This window comes from Leucopleurus acutus (assembly GCF_964270905.1).
Source record: "Leucopleurus acutus genome assembly, chromosome: 6".
NCBI classification, from domain to species: Eukaryota; Metazoa; Chordata; class Mammalia; order Artiodactyla; family Delphinidae; genus Leucopleurus; species Leucopleurus acutus.
In genome coordinates, this window is record NC_139149.1 from 92,224,733 (window position 1) to 92,241,126 (window position 16,394).

The 16,394-nt window shown below is 36.9% G+C and overlaps 1 protein-coding gene across 1 annotated transcript in view; it reads right to left on the reverse strand.

The window, feature by feature from the left end:
* KANSL1L (KAT8 regulatory NSL complex subunit 1 like) overlaps positions 1-16,394 on the reverse strand; it is a 135,067-nt gene that overhangs the window by 108,192 nt on the left and 10,481 nt on the right.

The window sequence follows — 16,394 nt, forward strand, 5'->3', positions numbered from 1 at the left end:
ACAAGACCCAACTAAATGTTGTCTACAAGAAACCCACTTTAAATATAAAGACACATATAGGTTAAAAGTAAGAGGGCAAAGTAGAAGGACCTTAAGCTTATCTCCTGAGATAAGAGAAAACCAAAATCACAACATTAGAACACCAAAATCACAACAATCTGCAGAACAACCACCCTCTACAACTAAACACATAAAGACGGAAACACAACAAGACTTATAGGAGGGGCAGTCTCGTGATATCATCAAATCCCATACCACTGGTGGGTGACCCACAAACTGGAGAATAACTATATTACAGAGGTTCTCCCACAGGAGAGTTCTGAGCCCCATGTGAGTCCCCCCTATCTAGGGGCCTGGCACCAGGAAGAGGAGCCCCCAGAGCATTTAGTTTTGAAGGCCAGTGGGCTTGATTGCAGGAGCTCCACAGGCTTGGGGGGAATAAAGACTTCACTCTTAAAGGGCACACACAAAATCTCACACACACCAGGACTAAGGGAAAAAGCAGTAATTTGATGGGAGCCTGGGCCAGACCTACCTGTTGGTTTTGGAGGGTCTCCTGGGGAGGTAAGGGGTGGCTGTGGCCCACTCCAGGGTCATAGACACGGGTGGTGGATATATCATGGAGCATTCATCAGCAAGTGAGCTCTCTAGGAGGCTGGCATTTTGGCACCAAGACCTGACCCCACCCAACAGCCTGCAGGCTCCAGTGCTGGGATGCCTCAGACCAAACAACAAACTGGGTGGGAACACAGCCCCACCAATCAGCAGTCAGGCTACCTAAAGACTTCCTAAGCTCACAGCCACATCTAGGTATGCCCCTAAATACAGCCCTGCCCACCAGAGGACCAAAACCCAGCTCCACCCAAATGCAGGCCAGACACTAGCCTGGGACCAGCTGGCTCCTGGACCTTGGGTGTCGAGAGGGAAGTGCACTCCTGGGATGCATAGAATGTTTCCTATAGAGGGCCTCTTCTCCACGGTCAAGAAATGTAACCAACCTACCACATACATAAAAATACAAATAGCAATTTACACAAAATTAGGTGACAGAGTAATATGTTTCAGACAAAGGAATAAGATTAAACCACAAAAGAAGAACATAATATGTTTCCGACAAAGGAATAAGATTAAACCACAAAAGAAGAACAAAGTGACATGGAAATAGGCAGTCTCCCTGAGAAAGAGTTGACAGTAATGATCATAAATATGATCAAAGAACTTGGGAGGAGAATGGATGCATAGAGCAAGAAATTAGAAGTTTTTAACAAAGAGTTAGAAAATATAAAGAACGAAACAGAATTGTAAAATACAGGACTTCCCTGGTGGTCCAGTGGTTAAGACTGTGTGCTCCCAATGCAGAGGGCATGGGTTCAACCCCTGGTCAAGGAATGAAGATTCCCGCATGCTGCACAGTGTGGCCACAAAAAAACAAACAACAACAACAACAACAAAACTGAAGAATAACTGAAATGAAAAATACACTAGAAGGAATCAAGAGTAGACTAAATGAGGCAGAAGGACAGATCAGTGAGATGGAAGACAGAGTAGTGGAAATCACTGCTGCTGAATAGAAATAAAAAAGAATGGAAAGAAATGAGGACAGTTTAAGAGACCTCTGAGACAACATGAAGCATGCTAATATTTGCATTATAGGGATCCTAGAAGGTGAAGAGAAAGAGAACGGGCCTCAGAAACTATTTGAAGAGATAATAGCTGTAAATTTCCCTATCCTGGGGATGGAAACAATCACCCAAGTCTAGGAAGTGCAGCGTCCCATGCAGAATTAACCCAGAGGAATACACCACAACACATTGTAATCAAAATGACAAAAATTAAAGATAAAGAGAGGATATTAAAAGCAACAAGGGAAAAGCAACAAATAACACACAAGGGAATTCCAATAAGGCTATCAGCTGATTTTTCAGCAGAAACTCTGCAGGCCAGAAGGGAGTGACATGATATACTTAAAGTGATGAAAGAGAAAAACCTACAACCAAGAATACTCTACCCAACAAGACTCTCATTCAGATTTGATGGAGAAATCAAAAGGTTTACAAACAATCAAAAGCTAAAAGAATTCAGGACCACCAAACCAACTTTACAGCAAATGCTAAAGGAACTTCTCTAGGCAAAAAAGAAAAGGTCACAACTAGAAACAAGAAAATTACAAACTGGAAAAGCTCACTGGTAAAGACCAACATAGAATAAAGGTAGGAAATAATCCATGCACAAAGCTAGTAGGGAAGTTAAAAGACAAAAGTAGTAAAATTATTTGTATCCACAATAAGCAGTTAAGGGATACACAAAACAATTAGATGTAAAATATATCGAAAACAATAATCATAAAGGGAGAACAGTACAAATGCAGGGTATCTAAAATGTGTTTGAAATTAAGAGATCAACAACTTAAAACAAGCAGATAAAAATATACACTCTGTGGGCTTCCCTGGTGGCACAGTGGTTGAGAGTCCACCTGCTGATGCAGGGGACACGGGTTCGTGCCCCGGTCTGGGAAGATCCCACATGTCACAGAGTAGCTGGGCCCGTGAGCCATGGCCGCTGAGCCTGTGCGTCCGGAGCTGTGATCTGCAATGGAAGAGGCCACAACAGTGAGAGGCCTGCATACCACAAAAAAAAAAAAAAAAAAAAAATATATATATATATATATATATATATATATATATACACACACTCCTATACAAAAACCTCATGATAACCACAAAACAAAATCTATAACAGATATACTCGCAAAAAAGAAAAAGGAATCCAAACATAACACTAAAGACAATCATCAAATCACAAGAAAAGAGAGTAAAAGAAGAAAGGGGGGGAAAAGACCTACAAAAACAAATCCAAAACAATTAACAAAATGGGAATAGGAACATACACATTATTAATTACCTTAAATGTAAATGGACTAAATGCTCCAACCAAAAGATACAGACTGGCTGAATGGATACAAAAACAAGGCCCATATATTTGCTGCCTACAAGAGACTCACTTCAGATCTAGAGACACATACATAATGAAAGTGAGGGCATGGGAAAAGGTATTCCATGCAACTGGAAATCAAGGGAAAGCCAGAGTAGCAATACTTATGTCATAAAAAGTTGACTTTAAAATAAAGACTGTCACAAGACAAAGAAGGACACTACTTAATGATCAAAGGCTCAATCCAAGAAGAAGATATAACAATTGGAAATATATATATGCACCCAACATAAGAGCACCTCAATAGATAAGGTAAATGTTAACAGACATAAAAGGAGAAATTGATAGTAACACATTAATAGTGTGGTGACAGTAACACCCCACTTATATCAATGGACAGATCATCCACACAGAAACTCAAAAAGGAAAGTCAAGCCTTAAATGACCCATTAAGACCAGATGGACTTAATTGATATTTATAGAGCATTCCATCTGAAAGCAGCAGAATACACATTCTTTTCAAGTGCACATGGAACATTCTCCAGGACAAATAACACCCTGGGCCACAAAGCAAGCCTTGGTAAATTTAAGAAAACTGAAATCATATCAAACATCTTTTTGGACCACAACACTATGAGGCTAGTAATCAACTACAAGGGAAAAAAAACTGCAAAAAACACAAACACATGGAGGCTAAACAATATGTTTAACTAAACAATCAATGGAACATTGAAGAAATCAAAGAGGAAATCAAAAAATACTTAGCGACAAATGAAAATACGACAATCTAAAACCTATGGGATGCAGCAAAAGCAGTTCTAAGAGGGTAGTTTATAGCAATACAACCATACCTCAGGAAACAAGAAAAATCTCAAATAAACAACCTAATCTTATGCCTAAAGCAACCAGAGAAAGAAGAACAAAACGCAAAATTAGTAGAAGAAATCATAAAGATCAGAGCAGAAATAAATGAAATAGATACTAAAATAAAAAACAGAAAAGATCAATGAACCTAAAAGCTGGTTCTTTGAAAAGATAAACAAAATTGATAAACTGTTAACCAGACTCATCAGGAAAAAAAGAGAGAGGGTCTAAATTAATAAAATCAGAAATGAAAAAAGAACAAGTTACAACTGACACCACAGAAATAGATCAGATCATAAGATACTACAATAAACAACTATACACTAATAAAATGGACAACCTAGAAGAAATGGATAAATTCTTAGAAAGGTACAATCTCCCAAGACTGAACCAGAAAGACACAGAAAATATGAACAGACCAACTACCAGTAACGAAATTGAATCAGTAATTAAAAACTCCCAGCAAGCAAAAGTCCAGGAACAGATGGCTTCACAGGTGAATTCTACCAAATATTTAGAGAAGAGTTAACATCTATCATTCTCAAACTATTCCTGAAATGCAAAGGAAGGAACACTTCCAAACTCACTCTATCACCCTGGGCCACTATCACCCTGACATTAAACCTAGACAAAGATATCAAAAAAAAAAAGAAAATTATAGGCCAATATCACTGATAAAAATAGATGAAAAATCCTCAGCAAAATACTAGCAAACCGAATCCAACAATACATTAAAAGGATCACACATCATAATCCAGTGGGATCCCAGTGATGCAAGGATTTTTCAGTATCTGCAAATAACTGAATCTGATATACCACATTAACAAATTGAAGCATAAGAACCATATGATCATTTCAATAGATGCAGAAAAAGTTTTTGACAAAATTCAACATTTATGATAAAAACTCTTCAGTAACCAGGCAAAGAGGTAGCTGACCTCAACATAAGAAAGGCCATATATGACAAACCCACAGCTAACATCATACTCAATGATGAAAAACTGAAAGCATTTCCTCTAAGATCAGGAACAAGACTAGACTGCCCACTCTCACCACTTTTATTTAACATAGTTTTGGAAGTCCTAGCCACAGTAATCAGAGAAGAAAAAGAAATGAAAGGAATCCAAATTGGAAAGGAAGAAATAAAACTGTCGCTGTTTGCAGATGACATGATGCTATACACAGAAAATTCTAAAGACACTACCAGAAAACTACTAGAGCTCATCAATGAATCTGGTAAAGCTGCAGGATACAAAATTAATATATAGAAATCTGTTGCATTTTTATACTCTAAAAGAGAAAGTAAGGAAACAACCATAATACTCTGATGAAAGAAATTGAAGATGACACAAACAGATGGAAAGATACACCATGTTCTTGGATTGGAAGAATCAATACTGTTAAAATGACCATACTACCCAAGACAATCTACAGATTCAATGCAATCCTTAGCAAATTACCAACGGCACTTTTCACAGAACTAGAGCAAAAAAACTTAGAAACTTGTATGGAAACACAAAGACCCCAAATAGCCAAAACTATTTTGAGAAAGAAGAGTGGAGCTGAAGGAATCAGGCACCCTGACTTCAGACTAAACTACAAAGCTAATCAAAATAGTATAGTACTGGCACAAAAACAGACACATAGATCAATGGAACAGGATAGAAAGCACAGAAATGAACCCACACACTTGTGGTCAATTAATCGATAACAAAGGAGGCAAAAATATACAATGGGGAAAAGACAGTCCCTTCAATAAGTGATGCTGGGAAAACTGGACAGCTACACGTAAAAGAATGAAATCAGAAAATTCTCTAACACCATATACAAAAATAAACTCAAAATGGACTAAACACCTAAATGTAAGACCAGATACTATAAAACTCTTAGAGGAAAATATAGGCAGAACACCCTTTGACATAAATCACAGCAATATCTTTTTCAATCTGTCTCCTAGAGTAATGGAAATAGAAACAAAATAAACAAATGGGACCTAATGAAACTTGAAAGCTTTTGCATACCAAAGGAAACCATAAACAAAACAAAAAGACAACCTATGGACTGGGAGAAAATATTTGCAAACGATGCTACCAACAAGGGATTAATTTCCAAAATGTACGAACAGCTCATACAGCTTAATGTCAGTAAAACAAACAACCCAATCGAAAAGTAGGCAGAAGACCTAAATAGACATTTCTCCAAAGAAGACATACAGATGGCTAACAGGAACACAAAAAGATGCTCAATATCACTAATTATTATATTAATGCAAACCAAAACTACAATGAAGTATCACCTCACATCAGTCAGAATGGCCATCATTAAAAACTCTATGAATAGTAAATCCTGGAGAGGGTGTGGAGAAACAGGAACTCTCCTATAGTGTTGGTGGGAATGTAAATTGGTGCAGTCACTATGGAGAACAGTATGTAAGTTCCTTAAAAAACTAAAAATAGAGTTACCATATGATCCTGCAATCCCACTCCTGGGCATATATCCAGAGAAAACTTTAATTTGAAAAGATATATGCACCCAGTGTTCATAGCAGCACTATTTACAATAGCCAAGACATGGAAGCAACATCAACAGATGAATGGATAAAGAAGATATGGTATATATATACACAATGGAATGTTACCCAGCCATAAAAAAAGAATAAAATAATGCCATTTGCAGCAACATGAATGGATCTAGAGATTATCATATTAAGTGAAGTAAGTCAGAAAGAGTTAAGACAAATATCATATAATATTACTTATATGTGGAATCTTAAAATATGATACAAATGAACTTACTTACAAAACAGAAATAGACTCACAGACACAGAAAACAATTTTATGGTTACCAAAAGGGAGGGGGAGAGATAAATTAGGAGTTTGGGATTAACATATACACACTACTATATACAAAATAGGTAAACAACAAGGACCTACTGTATAGCACAGGGAACTATACTCAATATCTTGTAATAACCTATAATGGAAAATAATCTAATATATACATATATATATATATGACTCAATCACTTTGCTGTAGACTTGAAAGTAACACAACATTGTAAATTAACTATACTTCAATTAAAAATAATAATAATTGTTTTATGTACAAGGCTAAACAGGTCCAGAGGGAGAATTGTAACCATTTATCTCACTAATAAATAACTGCTATACTTAAAAAAAAAAAGAAAAAAAAAAAAAACTAAACTGAAGAGACAGAGAAAGTTAGGCCATGCTAACACTAATCAAAAGAAAGTGGGAGTAGGTATGTTAATTTCAGACAGAGCAAACTTCACAGCAAGAAAAGTTATCATTGATAAAGAGGGGTATTACATAATAATAAAAGGGTCAACACTTCAAGAAGATAACAATCCTTAATGTGTATGCATCTAACAAAGAGCATCAAACTATGTAAGGCAAAATTGATAGATGACTGCAAGAAGAAATAGATGAATCCACTATTATATCGGAGACTTTAACATTCCCTCTATCAGAAATGTGCAGATCCAACAGGCAGAAAATCAGTAAAGACAGAGATGAACTCAACAGCACCAGTAATCAGCTGGATATAATTGACACCTATAGCCTACTTCATCCAACAACAGCAGATTACACATTTTTCTCAAGCTAACATTAAACATTCACCAAAACAGACCATATTCTGGGCCATAAAACACACTTCAACAAGTTTTAAAAAACAGAAATTATATAATGTCTGCTGTCAGGCCACAACAGAATTAAATTAGAAATCATTAACAGAATGGTTAACTGGAAAATCCCCCAATACTTGGAGATTAAACAACACACTTTTAATTAATACATGGGGTGAAGAAGAAATCTCAGTAGAAATTTTAAAATACTATGAATGAAAGGAAAATGCAAATACAAGTCTCAAAATTTGTGGGATACAGTGGAAACACTGCTTACAGGGAAAAGCCTAAGAGAAAAAACAGAATTTATAGCATTAAATTCATACATTAGAAAATAAGAGAGATCTAAAAATCAACCATCTAAGCTCCACTTTAGGAAACTAGAAAAAGAAGAGCAAGTTAAATCCAAAGTAAGTAGAAGAAATAATAAAAATCTGAGCAGAAATCAATGAGACTGAAAACATGAAATCAACTGAGAAAAATCAACAAAACCAAAAAATGGTTCTTTGAAAAGATCAGTGAAGTCAATAAGCCTTTGTCCTGGATAACCAGAATTAAAGAGAGATCACAGAAATTACCGATATCAGAAATGAAAGAGGAGACTTCACCACAGATCCTATGAACCCTAAACGGATAATCAAGGAGTAACATGAACAACTCTAAGTCCACTAATTTGATAATGTAGAGGAAATGGGCCAATTCTTTGAAAGGTACAATCTGCCAAACCTCAAACAAGAAGAAATAAACAATCTGAATAGACTTGTATCTGTTAAAGAAATTAAATCAATAATTAGTAACCTTCCAAAACAGAAAGCAGCAGGCCCAAATGGGTTCACTGATAAATTCTACCAAAAATTTAAAGAAGAAATTTTACGAATTCTCTAGAATCTCTTTCAGAAGATAGAAGGAGAGGGACTACTTCCTAACTCACCTATGATGTCAGCATTACCCTAATACCAAAACCAGATAAAGCTATTACAAGAAAACTACAATCTCATGAAGATAGACACAAAGAACCACAAAATGTTAGCAAATTGAATTTAAAAATATATAAAAAGACTTACATACCATAACCAAGTGGGATTTATCCTAGGTATGCAAAGCTGGTTCAACATTCAAAATCAATTAATGTGATCTATCATATCAACAGGCATCATATTATCATATCAGTATCACATCATTACATCATATCACATCAAAGAGAAAACAATCACATGACCATACCAATAGGTGCACAAATAGCATTTCACAAAGTACAACACACACTCACAATGAAAACTCTTAGTAAACTAGAAAAAGAGGGAATTTTCTCAACCTGATAAAGATTATCTACCAAAAACTTACAGCTATATCATACTTAATTGTCAGAGAGTAGAACCTTTCCCACTAAGATCAGGAACAAGACAAGATATCCCGTCATCTCTCCTTTTCAACATTGTACTGGAAATCGTAGCTAAAAAGCAATAAGACAAGAAAAGGAAATAAAAGATATACAAGTTTGTAAGGAAGAAATAAAACTCTGCTCACAGATGACATGATTATCTATGGGAAGAATCCAAAAGAATCATTTTTAAAAAGGCTACAACTAATAAGCAATTACAGCAAGGTTGCAGGATACAAAGTTGATATACAAAAGTCAACTGCTTTCTCATATACCAGCAGTAAAAAAGCAGAATTTGAATTAAAAGCACATTACCACCCCCCAAAATGAAATACTTAGGTATAAATCTTACAAAATATGTATAAGATCTATATGAGGAAAACAACAAAACTATGATTAAAGATATCAAAGAAGAACTAAAAAATTAGAGAGAAATTCCATGTTCATGGATAGGAAGATTCAATATTGTCAGTATACCAGTTTTTCCCAACTGGATCTATAGATTCAATGCAATGCCAATCAAAATGCCAGCAAACTATTTTGTGGAAATAAACAAAATGATTCTAAAGTTTATATGGAGAGGCAAAAGACCCATGACAGCCAACACAATATTGAAGGAGAACAGCAAAGTCAGAGGGTTGACACTATCCATATTCAAGACTTAGTATAAAGCTACAGTAATCAAGACAATGTGGTATTGGCAAAAGAACAGACAAATAGATTAACTGAACCAGATATAGAGCCCCCAAATAAATCCACAAAAATATGGTCAACTGGTTTTTGACAAAGATGTGAAAGCAATACAGTGGAGAAAAGGCAGTCTTTTCAATATATAGTGTTGGAAAAACTAGACATCCACATGTAAAAAAAAAAGAATCTAGGGCTTCCCTGGTGACGCAGTGGTTGGGAGTCCGCCTGCCGATGCAGGAGACACGGGTTCGTGCCCCGGTCCGGGAAGATCCCACGTGCTGCGGAGCGGCTGGGCCCGTGAGCCATGGCCGCTGAGCCTGCGCGTCCGGAGCCTGTGCTCCGCAGCGGGAGAGGCCACAGCGGTGAGAGGCCCGCGTGCCGCAAAAAAAAAAAAAAAAAAAAAAAGAATCTAGACATAGACCTTACACTCTTCCCAAGAATTAACTCAAAAATGATCATAGGGATTTCCCTGGTGGTGCAGTGGTTGAGAGTCCGCCTGCCGGTGCGGGGGACACGGGTTCATGCCCCGGTCCGGGAGGTTCCCGCAGGCCACGGAGCGGCTGGGCCCGTGAGCCATGGCTGCTGGCCCTGAGCATCCGGGGCCTGTGCTCCACAATGGGAGAGGCCGCAGCGTTGAGAGCGCCGCGTACCACAAAAAAAAAAGATCATAGAACTAAATGTAAAACGCAAAACTATAAAATTCCAAAAAGATAACATAGGAGAAAATCTAGGTGACCTTGCATATGGTGATGACACTTTAGACAAAACAAAGGCATGATCCATGAAAAATAATTGATAAGCTAGACTTCATTAAAATTAAAAACTTCTCCTCTGTAAAGACACTTGAAAGAGAATGAGAAGGCAAGCCAAAGGCTGGGAGAAAACACTTGCAAAAGATATATATAATAAAGGACTATTATCTGAAATATACAAAGAACTCTTAAAACTCAACCCAATTAAAAAATAGGCAAAAGACTTGAACAGACACCTCACCAAAGAAGATATATATATATGGCAAGTAAGCATATGAAAAGATGTTCAACATCATATGTCATTTGGGAATTGCAAATTAAAACAACAATAAGATACCACTACATATCTGTTATAATAGCCAAAATCTGAAACACTGACAACACCAAATGCTGGCAAAGATGTGGAACAATAAGAACTGTCATTCATTGTTGGCTGGAATGCAAAATAGTATAGCTACTTTGGAAGACAGTTTGGCAGTTTCTTACAAAACTAAACATACTCTTACCATATAATCCAGCAATTGGACTCCTTGGCATCTACGCAAATGAATTGAAAATGTATGTCCACACAAAAATCTACACAAAAAAAACCTACACACAAAAAAATGTTTTTGTGTATGTCCACACAAAAACAGCATGCAGATATTTATAACAGCTTTATTCATAATTTCCAAAACCTAGAAGCAACCAAGACACCTTTCAACAAGTGAATGGATAAACTGTGGTTATAGGCAGACAATGGAATATTATTCAGTGCTAGAAAGAAATGAGCTATCAAGCCAGGAAAAGAAAAGGGAAAAACTTAAATGCATAGTACTAAGTAAAGAAGCCAATCTGAAAAGGCTACATACTATATGATTCCAACTATATGACTTTCTGTAAAAGAAAAACTAAGGGGCTTCCCTGGTGGCGCAGTGGTTGAGAGTCCACCTGCCGATGCAGGGGACATGGGTTCGTGCCCTGGTCCAGGAAGATCCCACATGCCGCAGAGCAGCTGGGCCCGTGAGCCATGGCCGCTGAGCCTGCGCGTCCGGAGCCTGTGCTCCACAACAGGAGAGGCCACAACAGTGAGAGGCCCGCGTACCACAAAAAAAAAAAAAAAAGGTGATAAATACAAAACAATTTGTCAACTTGATATTATACAAGTATAAAAGTACTCATTTGCAATTTATTAATATAATGTTATTCGTCTCTTTACTCTCTGAATGTCACACTGAGCTCATACTCCTATTTATCAAATTTCTCAAAGGGAAATTCATCACCTGGTTTTTTTCTTTCTACTGGCAAAATAGGAAGTGTTTATACAGAAAACTGAGTATTCATTTCTGCAGCTCTGCAAGAAATTATTTACTTAGCTCTTTTCCATCTTTCAATCTAGAAAGTCACCTCACAGCTTATAATTAAACAACTCTCCCTTCTTTCTTAGTAAATATCTGATTTTGTTTAAAAGAATTTCCTTATCAAGACAGCCAATTTACATACTGAAGTAAAAACTAAAAAGAAAATTTGAATACATGGAAACTAATATGAAAAATGAAGAGATTTTTCTCCAAACACCCAAGATGGTTGAGTGATTTGGAAGATACTGGCAGATTTCCTCAGATAAGAAAAGAAGCCATGTTTCTTCCTTTTTCTTACAACATTGAAGGATCAGAACATGTCTGTGTTAAAATCTATGAGTTTTCCCACATGCATCCTGGAAGAAAGTAACTAATCATCATTTCCCAGAAGAGAAGAAAAAATAAATAAATAAAAGCTAGAACTCTAATGCCTTACCACCAGATGAGAGGTAACATAATTGTAACACAGTGTGTCAAACCCACCCACATCCCTTCACACATACCAGTTCAGCAGACACAGACCTGACTTCCAACTGCCAGCACCTGCATTTCTTTGAGGGCTTTTTGTTGGTGGTGCTTAAGCGGTCTTTGTCACTCAAGTGGCAGAACAGAACTGCCAGGGAATTAGTAAAACCAGGAATAGTCTTCACCCAGTAACTGACGGGATTTGATGTACAAATACTCCAGCTTCTTCACCTCTCAAATGGTTAACTCAGGCATGTATTTTACACTGGCTCCCCAAGTTTTCCATGGGATATTAAGCTCCAGTCTTCCACAACCATAAACTGCTTAACAAGGCACTCTTTATTGGCTATCAAATCAGTGCCTTATTAGGCATAGGTACTTTATATTTATTATTTCATCTAATCATCTCCAGAACTCTTTAAGGTAGACCAAAAAAGAGGAATCTGATTCAATGGGTTAAGAATAACCTAACCATTGCTCAGAGTCACAGAGCAAGCCACGACTGTAACACAAGTATGTCCATAACTTGTGTTCCTTCACCAAAGGGACAGAACATGGAGGGGGGAGATTCCATTCATATTATAAGGATTATATCTCAAACCTACAAAAAATATAAAGTCCTCCCGTTTTGCTTTGCAAAGTAAATCGACTTTTTAGAAAAGTGCCTAATGCACATTAGTCTTTCAGCCACAAGTTATCTTTAAAGTGTATCAGTAATGTCATTATAAATTAATCTACTGTCTACATATAAATATATATTTTAAATAACTGGTAATGGCTAATGTGAGTACTTTCCAATTTCTTAAAACCATCATATTCCTTCACAGGTAAATTTCCTGATGAGAGTGATGGAGTGAAGGAACTTGTTTTTCTTATATGGGCTATAAACTAAAAAAAAAAAAAAAGACATTAGTTATCATATAATCTAAGATTTTTAAGATAAGCATTATACACATATCAATTTTACTTACCAAAATTAAAATTTTAAATATTAGAATAAAATAATGACTTTCAAATGTCCATATTTTGGTATATTTTATTCATTCATTCATTCAACACACACTCATGCGGGTTCTAAGATGTATAAGATACATTTTGTGACCAGTTTGTTACTAGAGACCAAGGAAGAAAGGAGGGAAAAATCAAGTAAAGATATACTGCAGAATGGAAGAAGAAAAAATAAAACATATAGAAAGAGAAAATTTTACAGACTGCCAACCTTGATTTTTGTACCTTTACAGCTACATATACAAATACAGAAAAATTCATTCATTCACTCAACCAACACCAAACAACCACTAAAAAGCAGACAGTGCTAGGAACTGGGTATACAATGACAGAAAAAGTAGTACTTGCCTTTAAGTTGCTTAAAATTAAGTTGCATAACAAAGGAAGCTATCAAAAAATCAAAAGGCTGAACACTAAATGGGAAAATATATTTGCAAATGATATATCTGATAAAGGGTTAATATCCAAAATATACAAAGAACTCATACAACTCAACATCAAAAACAAACAACCTGATTAAAAACTGAGCAGAGTGGGGCTTCCCTGGTGGCGCAGCGGTTGAGAGTCCACCTGCCGATGCAGGGGACACGGGTGTTGGCCCGGTCCGAGAAGATCCCACATGCCGCGGAGCGGCTGGGCTCGTGAGCCATGGCCGCTGAGCCTGCACGTCCGGAGCCTGTGCTCCGCAACGGGAGAGGCCACAACAGTGAGAGACCCGCGTACCGCAAAAAAAAGAAAAGAAAAAAAAAAAAAACTGAGCAGAGGACCTGAATAGACATTTTTCCAAAAAAGACATACAGATAGCCAATAGGCACATGAAAAAGTGCTCAGCATCAGTAATCATCAGAGAACTGCAAATCAAAACCACAATGAGCTATCACCTCACACCATTAGAATAGTTATTATCAAAAAGACAAGAAATGACAAGTGTTGATGAGGATGCAGAGAAAAAGGACCCTTGTGCTCTGCTGTTAGGAATGTAAATTTGTGCAGCCACTATGGAAAACAGTATGGAGGTTCCTCAAAAAATTTAACGATAGAACTGCCTTATGATCCAGCAATCCATTCCCTGGTATTTATCCAAAGAAAATGAAAACACTAACTTGAAAAGATATGTGCACCCCCATGTTCATTGCAGCATTATTTACAAGAGCCAAGACACGGAAGCAAACTAAGTGTCTAACCATAGGTGAATGGAGAAGTTTTTTTAATATATATACACATACATACAATGGAATATTATTCAGCCATAAAAAATGAAATCTTGCCATTTGCAACAATATGGATGACTCTAGAGGGTATTATACTATGTGAAATAAGTCAGACGAATACCATATGATCTCATATATGGAATCTAAACAACAAAACAAGCGGAACAAAACAAAAACAGACTAATAAATACAGAAAGTAAAAAGGTGGTTGCCAGAGGAGGAGGGTGTGGGGTGGTGGGGGAAAGAAGTGAAGGGGATTAAAGAAGTATATACCTCCATTTATAAAACAAATAAGGCACAGAGATGTAATATACAGCATAAGGAATATGGTTGATAATACTGTAATAACTTTGTATGGGGACAGATGGTTACTAGTCTTATATTGGTGATTACTTCAAAATGCATGTAAATGTCAAATCACTACACAGCATACCCGAAACTAACATAACATTGTGCATCAATTATATTTCAATAATAAAAAACCCTGCCCTAGGGCTTCCTTGGTGGCGCAGTGGTTGAGAGTCCGCCTGCCGATGCAGGGGACACGGGTTTGTGCCCCAGTCTGGGAAGATCCCACATGCCGCAGAGCGGCTGGGCCCGCGAGCCATGGCCGCTGAGCCTGCGCGTCCGGAACCTGTGCTCCACAACAGGAGAGGCCACAGCAGTGAGAGGCCCGTGTACCGCAAAAAAAAAAAAAAAAGAAAAGAAACTCTGCCCATTAGCTCTTCTCAACAACAAAATGTAAATAATTTACAGCATTTACCTACTAAATATTATTAAATTGAATTACTTCAAAAACATTATAAATAGAAAACCTGATAAATTTCTGGACTTCTTATAGAACACATTTGCTTAATAATGTGTAAGCATCATTGATATAATGTTGACAAAGTTGGATGGTCCAACAGAAAGTGCATAGGTTTAAAGTTTCACATACACGGGCAAGAAGCCTAGCTCCACCACTTATCTGGCTTTTTGACCATAGGCAAGTCACTTAGCCATGCTGAGCCTTTTTCTTATTAAGCGAAATAAAGATAACAACAATTACCTCCCATGGTTGTTGAAAGGATTAAATAATATATCAAATGTAAAGTAAATAGCACAATGCCAGTTAGAAAAATATGTCCTCAATAACTATTAGCTCTCATTCAAATCCATTTCAAATATAGTGATAACAGAACACCAAAAAGCCTGGAATGCTCACTTTGTTTTATATTTTACTCCTTACTATAAAAATTAATATACTGACCTTCTACTTATTAGTAAAAATTAATGTATTCTGCTTCTAATTCTATAATGATTCTCACTTATCTTTGAGAATTTGATAAAAATGATGAACTTCTTCCTCCCCAAATGCCACATATATACACAGTATTTTGCATCAATTTAGGGACATTAACAGATTCTCTGAAAGCTAGATTAGAAACTATATTCTAGCTGGCTGTTTAAAATAAAATTAATTCAAATTAAATAAAATTAAAAATTCAGTTCTGGGCTTCCCTGGTGGTACAGTGGTTAAGAATCCACCTGCCAATGTAGGGGACATGGGTTCAGGCCCTGGTCCGGGAGGATCCCACATGCCGCAGAGCAACTGAGCCCATGCATCACAACTACTGAGCCTGCGCTCTAGAGCCCGCGAGCCACAACTACTGAAGCCCACGTGCCAAGAGCCTGTGCTCTGCAACAAGAGAAGCCACCACAATGAGAAGCCCGTGCACCGCAACGAAAGAGTAGCCCCCGCTCGCAACAACTAGAGAAAGACTGCGCGCAGCAAAGAAGACCCAACGCAGCCATAAATAAATAAATAAATAAATAATAAATAAATTTTAAAAAATTCAGTTCTTCAGTTGTACTGGCCACATTTCAAGTGCTCAATAGCCACATGAGACTAGTGCCTACTGGATAACACAGAAATAGAACATTTCCATCATCCCAGAAACTTCTATCAGAACTGTTCTGGAGTATTAAAATGGTATGATAAGTAAAACTATTTTTCTCTGTGCTTCTGTTTTGTTTTGTTTTGTTTTATAAAATATCTAGGTATCTCTGTTAGAAGCAGATTCCCAAGAGGGTAGAGGCTGAATATTTTGCCTATCACTGAATCTC